General features: G+C 37.6%; 1 protein-coding gene and 1 long non-coding RNA gene across 5 annotated transcripts in view; both read left to right on the plus strand.

Moving 5' to 3' along the window:
* Nucleotides 1-12158, plus strand: part of COX16 (cytochrome c oxidase assembly factor COX16) — a 47846-nt gene that overhangs the window by 33202 nt on the left and 2486 nt on the right. The window lies entirely within an intron of this gene.
* On the plus strand, nucleotides 2-9212 carry LOC141923344 (uncharacterized). Its single transcript, XR_012623267.1, has 3 exons — nucleotides 2-1272; nucleotides 9000-9069; nucleotides 9195-9212. It is a non-coding gene; the product is annotated as an uncharacterized LOC141923344 (long non-coding RNA).

The following is a 12158-nucleotide window of genomic DNA, read 5'->3' on the forward strand; positions in this document are numbered from 1 at the left end:
ATAAATTTGTTGCTTGAGGCTCATAACCTTGGCTACCCTTGATTACCCTGGCCGCTGGTGGGTTGTATCTGTCCCTAACTAAAATTAGATCGGCCATCTGCCTTTGACTCACTGATGTCCAATAAAAATAAGGTTTTATGTAAAGAAAGGTTTTTGAACATGGAGTGCTTCTTTCTGAACACAGCTTTACTTTGATGTCCAAGTGCCAAGTACAGTGGTACAAATACATTCCAGTATTTCTGTGGTTAACCTAGTCTGTAAATGTAGAGCTGATGTTGGCCTGAGAATGTGTATGTGTAAATGCCAACACTTCTACTGCATGAGTTTTGATGATCTTTAGACCAAATTGCAGAACAATGTGTTTGATGTGTGTTCTGTTATTTCTTGCTTCTGAAAATTGTGTGTATCTTTCAAACAACGGCTGTTCCTTTTTCACTATTTCAGAAAATTTTATAGAGAAATATTTCACTCTTTCCTCAAGAATGCATTTTTTCAACCATTACTGACCTCCAAGATGGCTGTTTTGGCCACTTTAATATCCAGAGTTTCATATATATTCAGGCCTGCAAAAAGCCATGTTGGAAAAACTGGAAAAAGCTTCCTTGTATCCAGAAACAAAGAATAAAGCTATTTAAGATAATTTTTAATGTTTTAAAATTACTTGGATCAAATGTCCAGCTAATATGATCTCTATGGTCTTTATGCTGAACACAGGTTTTCTTTTTCTTCCCATACCACATTTCTGTCACACGCCTTTGAAGAGCTTGATTGCACCCATAGCTCTCATACTAAGGTGTCCAAATGGCAGTACATGGTCTTGCTAATAAAAACTTTCTATTTTATATTACTCTTTTGTGATTTGTCTGAAATAAAAATAAAACTTACCTTTTGTATTTTTACATCCCTAATTTCACAGAACATCTGCCTACCTGCCAGGTTCGTGATAGTGTTTTACCATTATTGCAAACAGTTTTTGGCCGCCCCCTTCTATAAAGAACTGTGGTTTATGGTGTAGGGAATAAAAAGATTTGATCCCTGAGTACATATGGAAAGCTCCAATGGAAACTCAAAATATACAAATCCATTAAGTTCTGGTTATCGCTGGGATTATTGTGTCTTCCACTTCCCACAGAATTTACTGTAAGGCTGCTCTGATTTATTTACATAGAAGAACCACAAGCGGTATAAAGAACCACATCTCTCTTTAACTCACTGCCTAACCTCAAAATCAACTGATCTGTATTCAGATATGTCTTGCTTTCTCTCCAGAAGGTAAGTAAATAGTTGAAGGATAATATTTAAATGGCCATAATTGCATTAGCTTTATGGATAAATCAATGGTAATAAAATACAACTATCATAACAACATATTACAAGCCTACTTGGGTATTGGGGCTCCTTCCTGATGGACAGGAATGACAGAAGCAATATTACTTTTTTCTTAATCTAAACTGCAGAGTGTTCCCAGGCAGAAATTCTTCCACAGTAGTGTTTGGGTGTTATAGAGGGCAGACCCGTTCAACAAAAAAATGGGTTTGCATTTCCACATAATGAAAATAGATTCAGATTATTGTTTTGAACTCTAATTTCAGTATATACTTTACTATGGGCACCAACTTGCAAGCACTAGGCACATTCATTTCTTGCTTCAGTGAAACTTGTGGAACTACCAGCAGTCATGCACATACTTTGCAGGCTCCACACTGAGTGTGTGACTATTTTAGTCAATGTTACCTCTATATTCTGGTGGACAAAATCTAACCAATCACAGTGTTACAGCTGACATTTAGGAGAGTGGTTTTCTGTTGACCCCACGTGTTCCAGGCTAGAGGGGTTTGGGTGGGTTTTTTTCCCCTTTATTTTTTGACTTGTCCAAAATACAGCCCTTAAGAACATCTTCTAATTCTATATATAGGTCACATTGAAGGGTTACACTAGTGTCTGTTACTAAATATAGTATGATAAGAGATCAAGGGCAGTTAAAAAAAAAATGCTGTTTTGATATGTAAAGCCTTATTTTACAATATTATTAGCATTATATCTGCAGCTGTTACTGAGGATACCAAGCCAGCTCTTTTGAAGCATGGTTGCCTGATGCATGCAAATGTCCATTGGCCCTCCCTAAGACTTTTAAAAATATCTTATTGTCCTTATAGAAATGTACATATTGAATACATACTGAATTCTTTTAGAATGTCATAATTTCTGCTATAAGCATACACCTTTATAGGCATATTGGAAAAGATAAAGACATGTCCAATATTTCAGACATGTTGGAGTCTGTATTTTGTCTCCAATGTGGTGGTAGTGATGAAAAAAGTTGTAATCACAGATTTAATCAATTTACTGTGAGGAAATTAACATAAAGACATTTTCTCACCTTCTAATTTACTAAACTATATCTTCTCAAGCTATACAAAATTTACTTTATTTCGCGTAGGACTATTTCCGGCCAGGATACTATTTTGAGGAAGAAGGAATTTACATGTGTAATTTGTACTGCATTTCTTATATACCTCAGATCTGTTAATAATGCCATTTATCTTGTGCCTCGGGACATGCCAGAGGAGCAAGCTACCTCTGCATGCATCCTCTGTTGTTTTTGCATTCCTCTCACAAGCTTATGTGTCCTCATATGGCCAATTAGTCCTTGCTGCTCCCCTTTGCCTAATAAATCATAGTTCTGTCCACTAGTGACACTGGTACTAATGTGAATATAGTTCTGCTGCTGAGCTGGGCCTTGTAGAACACACTGTAAAAAATGTCAAGTGTTTGACCTGTGACAAAAGCCTACAGTATTTTATTTGAAAGCACAAAAATACTGTTTGAAAGAGGGGGATAAAAATCTGATTAATGTGATGAGTGAAAAACATTCTCAAGTATGTTTAACAATCACTGTACATTCCTTTTCATTGGTTTAAATGCAATCTCAGAGTAACATTCCTTAATCTAGCACTTGGTTCCTGTACTTCTGTGAAATTAATGGTCTAGTACACACGAAAAAATCTGGCCTCAGTCAGTTACATCAGACCCCAAAATAAAGAATTGTTGTTTAGGGTTTTTCAAGTAAATAAAAACATCTTTAAGAAGAATTTATTAACATTTTACAATTGAAAATCAGTTAAGCTTGAGTCAAATATGTGATATCCAATGGGAACCAATGGCAATTGAAGGCAGAGGAAAAAAAATCATAATAAATAAAAAGTGTGAAGGATTGCTATGGAAACAGTAAATGAGAAGTTATAAAACAGAGAAGATTGATAAAAGATGCTAAAGACATCAGAGAATTGTCTGATAGAAAAGCTGACAAGGATATGGGTAAGAGGATGCTGTTGCAGCAAACTAAGAACAAAATACCAAGGATGTAAAATCATGAGTAACCACATTGGTAAAGTAGCAACAGTCAAAAAATGTATGTGTATTTTTTTAGAGAAAAAAGTCCTTTGTATTCAAACCAGAAGAGACAAGGGATATACTTCCAAACCTCTTAATAACCAAACAAGTTGTTATTAATATCTATTAGGCTCTGATGGTTTATAGCTGAGTTCCAAGAAAATGCTTGGAAGGCCTTAGTGGCTGCTGAAAATCTCAGTTTGGGAATGATGGTTCTCTGAGAATCATCACTGGGCAGGAGGGTGATATTTTAAAGTGTTCTGTGAGATTTGGGACGTATTGAGCACTTACTTCAGTGATACGGAAGAAATTATGAAATCGTTACTGATGTGCAAGTGATAAGAAAGTATTGAAATAGTAAAAGTATGGCAAGGAAGGAAGAGAGAGCTGTTTGTATTACTTGGTAAGCTGGGACCATTAAATGAGCAAAGTACCTTTTAAAGTAGCCAAAATTATTTGTTTAAAATCTGGAAATGCAGGCCAGAGTGGACTGCGTTATGGAAAGCAGCAACTCTGGAAAAGATTTAGGGGTCAGTGAATACATAATTCAGATTGATCTTCTACTGTGATGCTGTGGCACAAAGAGCTAATTCAGTCTGTGAATATAAACAGGAATGGCAGATGGTAGGAACAGGTGATTTTACTTCTGAGTGTGACACTGATGAAGCTAGTACTGAAACACTGGAGCTACTTCTGCTCTCCACATTTTAAACAGGGCTTTAAAAATGGGATAGGTTGCAAAACAGGCTGAATATATTAACTTAGGGCTTGAAAGAAACTTAAAGATTTAAATTTTTTAAAGGTACAGAAAAGAATGTTATATATACATACCTTCAGAAGAAGAATGTTCTAGCTATTGAAGATTTTTTTTTATTGCAGCAAAGATACTAAAATTAGAAGTAGGGTCCATTATTAATATGTGAGAACATCATTTGAACACAAGAGCAAGAAAATGGGTTCTTTGTCTTTTAGAATACCAAAACTGTAATACTTTTTAAAGTTTTCCTTCAACTGGTTGCAAGCTATTGGACTCAGCTTGACATAAGCGAGGGAATATGCTGGTCTGCGAACAGTCAATCTAGAGAACGCTGCTTTCTTAACTTAAAGTATATGAATATTGAGCAGTTTTTGTTCCTGATAATTTGATAAATCACAAAGGTCAACATTAGCTCTGGACAAAAGTTGCACAGCTGTTTGTCCTGAGAACTACATTATTGTAATTGCAGTATTAAAATCTTTATTCAGGACAGTTCAAAGAAGAATTTGAATAAGCTCTTCTAAAAAAGATTCAAGCCACTTAATGCTCATTTGACTGAACTTTGGGGATTGTAGCACCAACAGAATGGATGAAACATTTTTTTCAGGAAAGGACAGTGCAGTAACGTAGTAATTTATAGTATTAAATAGATGCATTGAAGTGTGTGGACATGAGGACTACTCTAGAAGGAAGGTAATTCCTGAATGTCAGTAGTTGAAATCTGCAGGTAACGTGTTGCTGCCATTATCAGTACCAGAGGATTACTGATTTTATTGTTTAAGAATTAACAGATTAGCGTATTGAATTGATCTACTTCAGTGTCTGTGAAGATACTAGTGGCTAAATACCTTGAGCTGTCTGAGAGATTACAAAGATGTTGGGAAAAAATCTCTCCTTAGTGACTGTTGTGACACTAAATGAGGTCGAGATATTGTTCTTTCTCCCTTCAAGGACTCCATCCCTTCTATGCTCTCTTCTTTGTTGGTGTGTTGTCCAGCCTAGCCATTATATTCCGACTGTCCTCTAGGTTGTGTCTGGGATGAGTGGAGTTTCCTGCATTTCAGTTTATTCACGTGTAAAATGGTCTTGAGAGTTTTTATTTCACTGTCTTCATCACTTAATGTTTTGTAGATAAGGATGAAGTGGTGTTAGTTTATCATTAATGGAAGCTGCCATGGGAAAGGATTTTAGTTAGAATAGTTTGTGCTCGGTGTTTTATTCTGAGTGGATGTAAAATCCATAGACAATAGCTATAGTTTGCTCCTTTTCTTCTTGACATCTCAGAAATCTTGTGTGCCATAGTTCAAAATGTGATCAGAGAGACACAAGAAGGTGGGATTTGCTGATGGATATGGCACAGGAAGAGTTCTGGTGGAAAAGCCTTCTTGCAGGAAGAAAGATACTTAGCCTCCAGAGAAAAGTTCACTGGGTATTGCTTTTTACTGGTCTTCTTTCTGGAATTGATCTCTATTAAATAGTCCTGTAAATTATTTCCTGGTCATGTTTATAAAATATCTCTTTGCACAGGATTTTCCTTAACTGTGAGCTGTTTCTTTCATGTGTGTTGCATTTGCACTTTTCTTACCCCACAAGAAGACACTGATTTCTCATAGATGGAAAACAAAGCGAGGCAGTTAACAGTTCAATCAGACAACAAACGTGGTCAGGACGTACAAATGCCTGTTATAAATAATCTCTTCTCACCCGTTCTCCTCTTTTCAAAATATAATCCTTTGTACCTGCTTGCACCCCCTGGATGCTTTTTTTTAATCCCAGAGGAACCGACCAACTCTGACCATGTTAGGGCCAACACAGTGTGTTGTCTCAGCCACAAAAAAGTTTGATTAGGGAGAGTAGCATCCACACAGCATGGCTGCTAGCTTCTACCAGGCAATATTTGGAACATTTCCTTATGCAGCTGACTAGGTGGAAATGTTAAGCACTTCTGTCATAGTAATGGGCCCCCAGTGGGGAATTGCTGGATCTTTGGTATGAAATATCTCTGAAGGAACTTTAGTATAGTGTATGGGAATTTAGCTACACAGCTGAGGCTGTATCATTCCTCTCATTGACTGCCTCTGAAGAGGATACAGCAAAACAGATAGTTTTGAAGGAAGCTCTTGTCTCAGCAGCCATGCAAAGTGACTTATTGCAGGAATATTCTCCTGTTTGTTTTGCTTAGCTTTTTTTCCTTTTTTTGGCCGATTTCATAAACACTAGCTGGATTATTCTGTGACTGCCAGCATACTTCCAGATGATGCCCACATGGACACTCAGACTAAATGTGAAATACTTTAAAAGATTGTTATACAATTCTTGCATGTTCTTTACTTCTCAAATTATTGTTACCCATCTTTATTTAATGCTCAAAGTGTACTGTACAGATGTACTCTGCAGTAGCAAGTTACTGTCAGGGAGTGAGTCACTCTCTGTCCTAAGAGGCTTACTGATCAAATGGAAAGATGAAATGTGAGATGATGGTGGAGACTGACCATGGAGTTTGCACACTTTTTAACTAAATAATAAAATTTAAAAAAATGAATAGAAAAGTTCCCTATTTCAACCCCTGACTTCATTGTACATCTGGTAAGATGAGTTTTGCACAGGTATAGCTGGGAGACATCACTGAGAAGTTTAGAGGCTGAGGGAAATGCGGTTGGCAATTCAGTATGTCATACTCCATCTTGTTCATAGCATCTTCCTAGCAAGTCGTTGGAGAGCCAGTGTCACACTGTGCCATCTTACAGCTCTAACTTGAAAATAAAGAGTCTTTAAGCACAAGGTGGTTCAAAACCAAAATACCCTCCAGTCATAGAAAGACCCCAGACCTTACCTTCTAAAACTTCCTTTTCATTCTTGAAAAGTTTAGATAGATGCCTTGATCCTTTCCAGATAGAAGTCTCTCTGATTTGATTTTGAAGACCTGTTGGTTCTGATAGAATGAAGGGTAGATTGATCACAAGTTATCTGTGTACTGTACATTCAGCAGTATTGCTGAGAAGTAGCTTTACTGTCACTGGCAGTATAGCGGGGGACTGACACTTGTTACTGTCCTCATCAAATAGACAGGAGATGTTAGCCACAGAGAAGAAACAGGAGGATTTTTTTTTCCTATGACAAATTTGCCCAACAGCACAAATGAAACAGTAGCCAATGATGTCACTGAAAAAACTATTTATGGCTAAAAGGGTTGAAGTTGCTCTCTTAACATTTAGCCAAGAACATAGTTTCTACAGAGAGAAAAGCATTTTGTTTCAGCATATAAGTTGACAAACAAGTTCTGGGAGAGAAGTGAGTTGAAAATCAGCAGGAAAGTGTAGATAAGAAGCAAATAGTCCTAAACTGCACTAACTCTGTGTGAATGTTACCTGAACTAACTGAGGCCAGGATAGAGGAGCAGCATGTGAGAGGCAGATTTAACTCACCAATTCAGAAGGGTTGGCTACTTAATAAGGTTGACTGCTGATTTGAAGGAGTGTGGTTACTTTAAGGTAGTTATTTAATGGCCTGGATTTAAGTTTAATTTAACATTACTCTTGTAAACCTTCTCTAGTTGTTTCTTTTCTTATGCCCACACACTTCTGTTAGTAGTTTCATAGTGGCAACTGATCATTTCTTGTTGTGGTAATCTCTTAGCACTTTGCTGTGATATTCATCACAGCTTTTTCCTCTCACATAAGAAACGTGTAAAAATTACTTTTCAGATCGCTTCAGAAGGAAAAACACCATGTGTGACTCATGGGTCTAATATATTTTGATCCTCGTACACCTCTTTCTTTTTTGATTAGAGTATCTTTTTATCATTATTAGAAGGACATACTGTGCCAAATTTCACATACATTTTATATACAAATTTTATATAAGTAAAAAAAGTGTCCACACTTCCAAGTATTTATAGTCCTAGCAAGATGTTTGAAATAAATCTTCTCTGTGGTGTCAGGAGGCTTTTGTGGGCTCTAGACAGGGACATGCTGTGGAAATCTATATGCTCTTCCTACTAGCCACAGAACTGTCATTTTTTGTTTTTACTGCAGTCCTGCACTGTAAAAGATCACATATCCCCTTCAGCCAAGCTCACCTTTGTATATTTGAAAAAGGTCCTGCAAACATCCCAGAAGCCTGTCCCTGGCTGCTTCTCTTTTAGAGGGTTGTGCTGCAGTAATTAGGACATACCTTTACAAAGTTTAATATGGTACAAAGTTTGGAAGTTCAAGCACTCAAATTTGGGAAATTCCTTGGTCTAGTTATCTCGGTTAGGTCTCCCAATCTGTAAATTCAGAGATAAACCATAATAAGCAGCACTTCTCTTTCTGGGGCACATTAACCATAACTTGAAAAAAGTTCCATATACAAGGGAAATGAAAACTATCCTAAATGTATTTACTGCTTAATTAAAAGTGGAATTTGCAGAGTTTTGAATGTTTGATGTTCAAGGTGTACTGTTAGAGTCATGCTATTCTTTATGTTGGATGTTTCAGAGTTTCATTTTTGCTCAAGAAAAGCAGATAAGCTGAAAGTAAATGACCCTTGCATGAGTTCTCTTGACTTTACCCATATAGAGCTTGTGCATCCTTTGGACTGAGAAGTCCATCTTGGGTGATCTGAAGGTGTAATGTATAAATGGCACTGGGTTATACTCTGAGATTTAATGTGTTTTTTAAGACTTTCTTCATTTTAAGAAGGGAAACTGCTTGTTAGTTAGAAGGAAATCATGGCAAACCCAATTCCTAGATGGAAGTCTATCTGCCTAATGGTATTTTCTGTTACTTTAAAAATTGAAGGCTGTGTAATCATGTTTTAACTGAGTGCTATAATTGTTTGCTGCACTGAGTAATTTGTATCACTGTAGCATCTTCACGCAAAACTGTGAGAGCACTCTGTGAACATTAATTACACTCTGTGACACCGCTGAGATGGAGGTAAGTCTTGTTCTCATTCTTCAAATTGGGAAAAAGATGCCCAGACAAATTGCTGGTGCAGTTCATTGATACACATCTTTTACAACATAGCCATTTAAAGATGTTTCTGTTCTTTCTCCACCCAGTGATTCCTTCAGCTGTGCCAGTTCAGGTGTTTGCATAGTCTTATGCTTAAACAGGATTCATTCCTAAACAGTATGTATTTGTTTTCCCAATCTGTTTCATTTTTCTGATTGGGGCACAGCCCCACATCGTGTTGAATTGGCATAATTAAAGGGAAAATAATCTATGGGGAAAGAGTCTCTTAAACTAGTTCACCATCAGTTGATTAATTGTGCCATGGTATTGGATGCCACTGAAGTAAGTAACAAAACCTCTCTTGGTTTCATCATTGCTGTTTTTGCCAGTCTTCAGCAAAGGCAAAAAGAGAAGCAGCACTTTGGATGCTTACATGCAAAAATGCCCCCATTTCTCCCCTTAATGAACAAAAAAACCTTATTCTGGGTGTAGCATGCTGCTTGCTGACTTGCTTGTATACTAGTAACATAAAAACTAGATATTCTCTAGTTGGAAAAAATACTTCTTTTTAATCTGAGGATTAAATCACTAATCATGGGCTATTAAATGACTAATCGCAGATATTACATTATATCACATGCTAAACAAAGTAAGTAGCACCAAGTTTATATTAAGAAAATGAGATGTCAAAAAGGTGGCTCTGGGAAAGGGTTGTAAAAAACCCAGTAAGACCGTATCAGTGTGATGCTAAAGTTAAGATTTTCAGTCACGGACAAGACAGCAGATTCAGTGTTAGCCTTAATTCTGTACTCTGCATCTATATGTCATCATAGAGTTCCTCAATATATCTGTTATGATCTTCAAGCTGTTTTGACACCTTTGCAAAAACAGACTGGTTTAACGGATTTCTTTCTCTGCATCTTTCAGCGATGAGGATATTCTTCCCTGGCTCATGTTTTATCCACAAATGGGTTTGCTTACTGTAATGATGGGAAATAATTGTCTCTCTGAATTAGAGCAATTTCTTTCTATGGTGCTCATCACAGAATTTATTGCATCAAGCTGTAAAGTAAACAGGATTTTTTTATCCCTCCTTTCATATGCGGGAAACAGAGACTAAAGCCAAACATTTTTTGCAAGTGCCTGCCTTGAATTAACTCAGCCTGAGCACCAGTAGCTCTAAATGAATTTCTGTAGGTTTCAGTTTGTTTACTGTGGCAGGAAGACTATCCTGCAAGAGTAGAATTCAAACTCTTTTTAAAATTTAATTTTATTTTAAGGCTTCAGAGGGTTATGGCTTTTACTTAATATCAAGCCAGGCATTTGAACCAGCAATTAAGAAGTGAAGGTCTCTTTACAACCTTATTGGTACCTTTGCACCAGGCAAGCTGTTTAACAAAAGTCTCAAAAGACAAGTGTGTGGCAAACAGTTGAACTTGGTTTTTTTGTTCGCTGTGCCTGTCTGCATAGCTGCATTTTTTTCCTTGAATTTACAGCTTCTGTCAGTTCTGTACTTTTAAGAGGCAGTTTAGCTGATTTAGGAAGTGAATCAGTAGATTTAATGGACTACACTGATCTTACTTTAAACAGCTAATATTCAGTATCCTTTGGGCTATTTGAGACAAGGAGGAAAAGTGGTGCTGGTCTGATCTGATTACATTTCATTGTAGTCTTCAATGATTGACTATTTAGTTCATTTGAATTGGAAGAAATAGCTTTTTGGTTTTTAGACTGCCAGTTCATACGGATTTCAGTTTAGTAAAAGCTGGAAGTAGTTTACCATCTTTATGCGATGTCTCCATGAAGCTAGGTGGGCAGAGTCCAGGTGGCTAAAAAGAAAAAAAGAAATAAAATAAGAAATTAAAAAGACCCAGCCATTTAGAGTGAAAGAGGTTGACTTCATCTGAGAGCAGAACTAGCTGCTTGCCTGAATTCTCACTGTACAGCTCAGGCAGTCTGAAGGAGCTGTGTCACTTTGTAGCTTGTGCTGCAACTAATCAATAGAAGGACCATCAGTTTGGTCCTGTTCTCATCTAAGTATGTGTCTTTGGCCTATATCTAATGTAGCCATTTATTCTGGGGTGTTACTGTTGTAAGAATTATCATGTCAGCGATCAAGCAAAAGGTTAGGTTTTGTTTAGTTGTACATGAGGTAGTGTTGGTGTTTAACCCCAGCGGGCAACTAGACCCCACACAGCTGCTCGCTCACTCCCCCCCAGTGGGATGGGGGAGCGAATCAGGAGGGTAGAAGTGAGAAAACTCATGGGTTGAGATAAAGACAGTAGGTAAAGCAAAAGCCGTGCACACAGGCAAAGCAAAACAAGGAATTCATTCACCACTTCGCATCAGCAGGCAGGTGCTCAGCCACCTGCAGGAAAGCAGGGCTCCATCATGTGTAACGGTGACTGGGGAAGGCAAACGCCATAACTGAGCGTCCATCCCTCCCTTCTTCTTCCCCAGTTTTTATTGCTGAGCATGAAGCCATACGCTGTGGTATATCCCTTGGGTCAGTTGGGGTCAGCTGTCCCAGCTGTGTCCCCTCCCAAACTCTTGTGCACCCCCAGCCTACCCGCTGGTGGGGTGGGGTGAGAAGCAGAAAAGGCCTTGACTCTGCGTAAGCACTGCTCAACGGTAACTAAAACATCCCTGTGTTATCAACAGTGTTTTCAGCACAAATCCAAAACATAGCCCCGTACTAGCTACTGTGAAGAAAATTAACTCTATCCCAGTCAAAACCAGCACAGGTTTTGTGAAAATAGCTATACAGTAGGAAAGCATTGTAGAACAGATTTTTGGGTCCTCTTTCACTGATGATATTCCTTCTTATGCTTATCGACATGCAACAGGAGTCCTTTATTCTTTCAAAACTTGATAGCATCAGTTTAGAAATTTGGTTTGTCTAATCATGCTGCCTTCTGATGACTGAACATACACTTGTCCAGTAAGCTACTGGTTTTTGCAGAAACTGTCATGTGCCAGTAAGGAAGGTGCTTTCTTCTTGAATTGCAGCAAGGTATCAAACACAATCTTTATACATGACACAAAATGTTAACAATCTATATAAACAATGA

The sequence above is a fragment of the Strix aluco genome, chromosome 4, assembly GCF_031877795.1.
Source record: "Strix aluco isolate bStrAlu1 chromosome 4, bStrAlu1.hap1, whole genome shotgun sequence".
Lineage (NCBI taxonomy): Eukaryota > Metazoa > Chordata > Aves > Strigiformes > Strigidae > Strix > Strix aluco.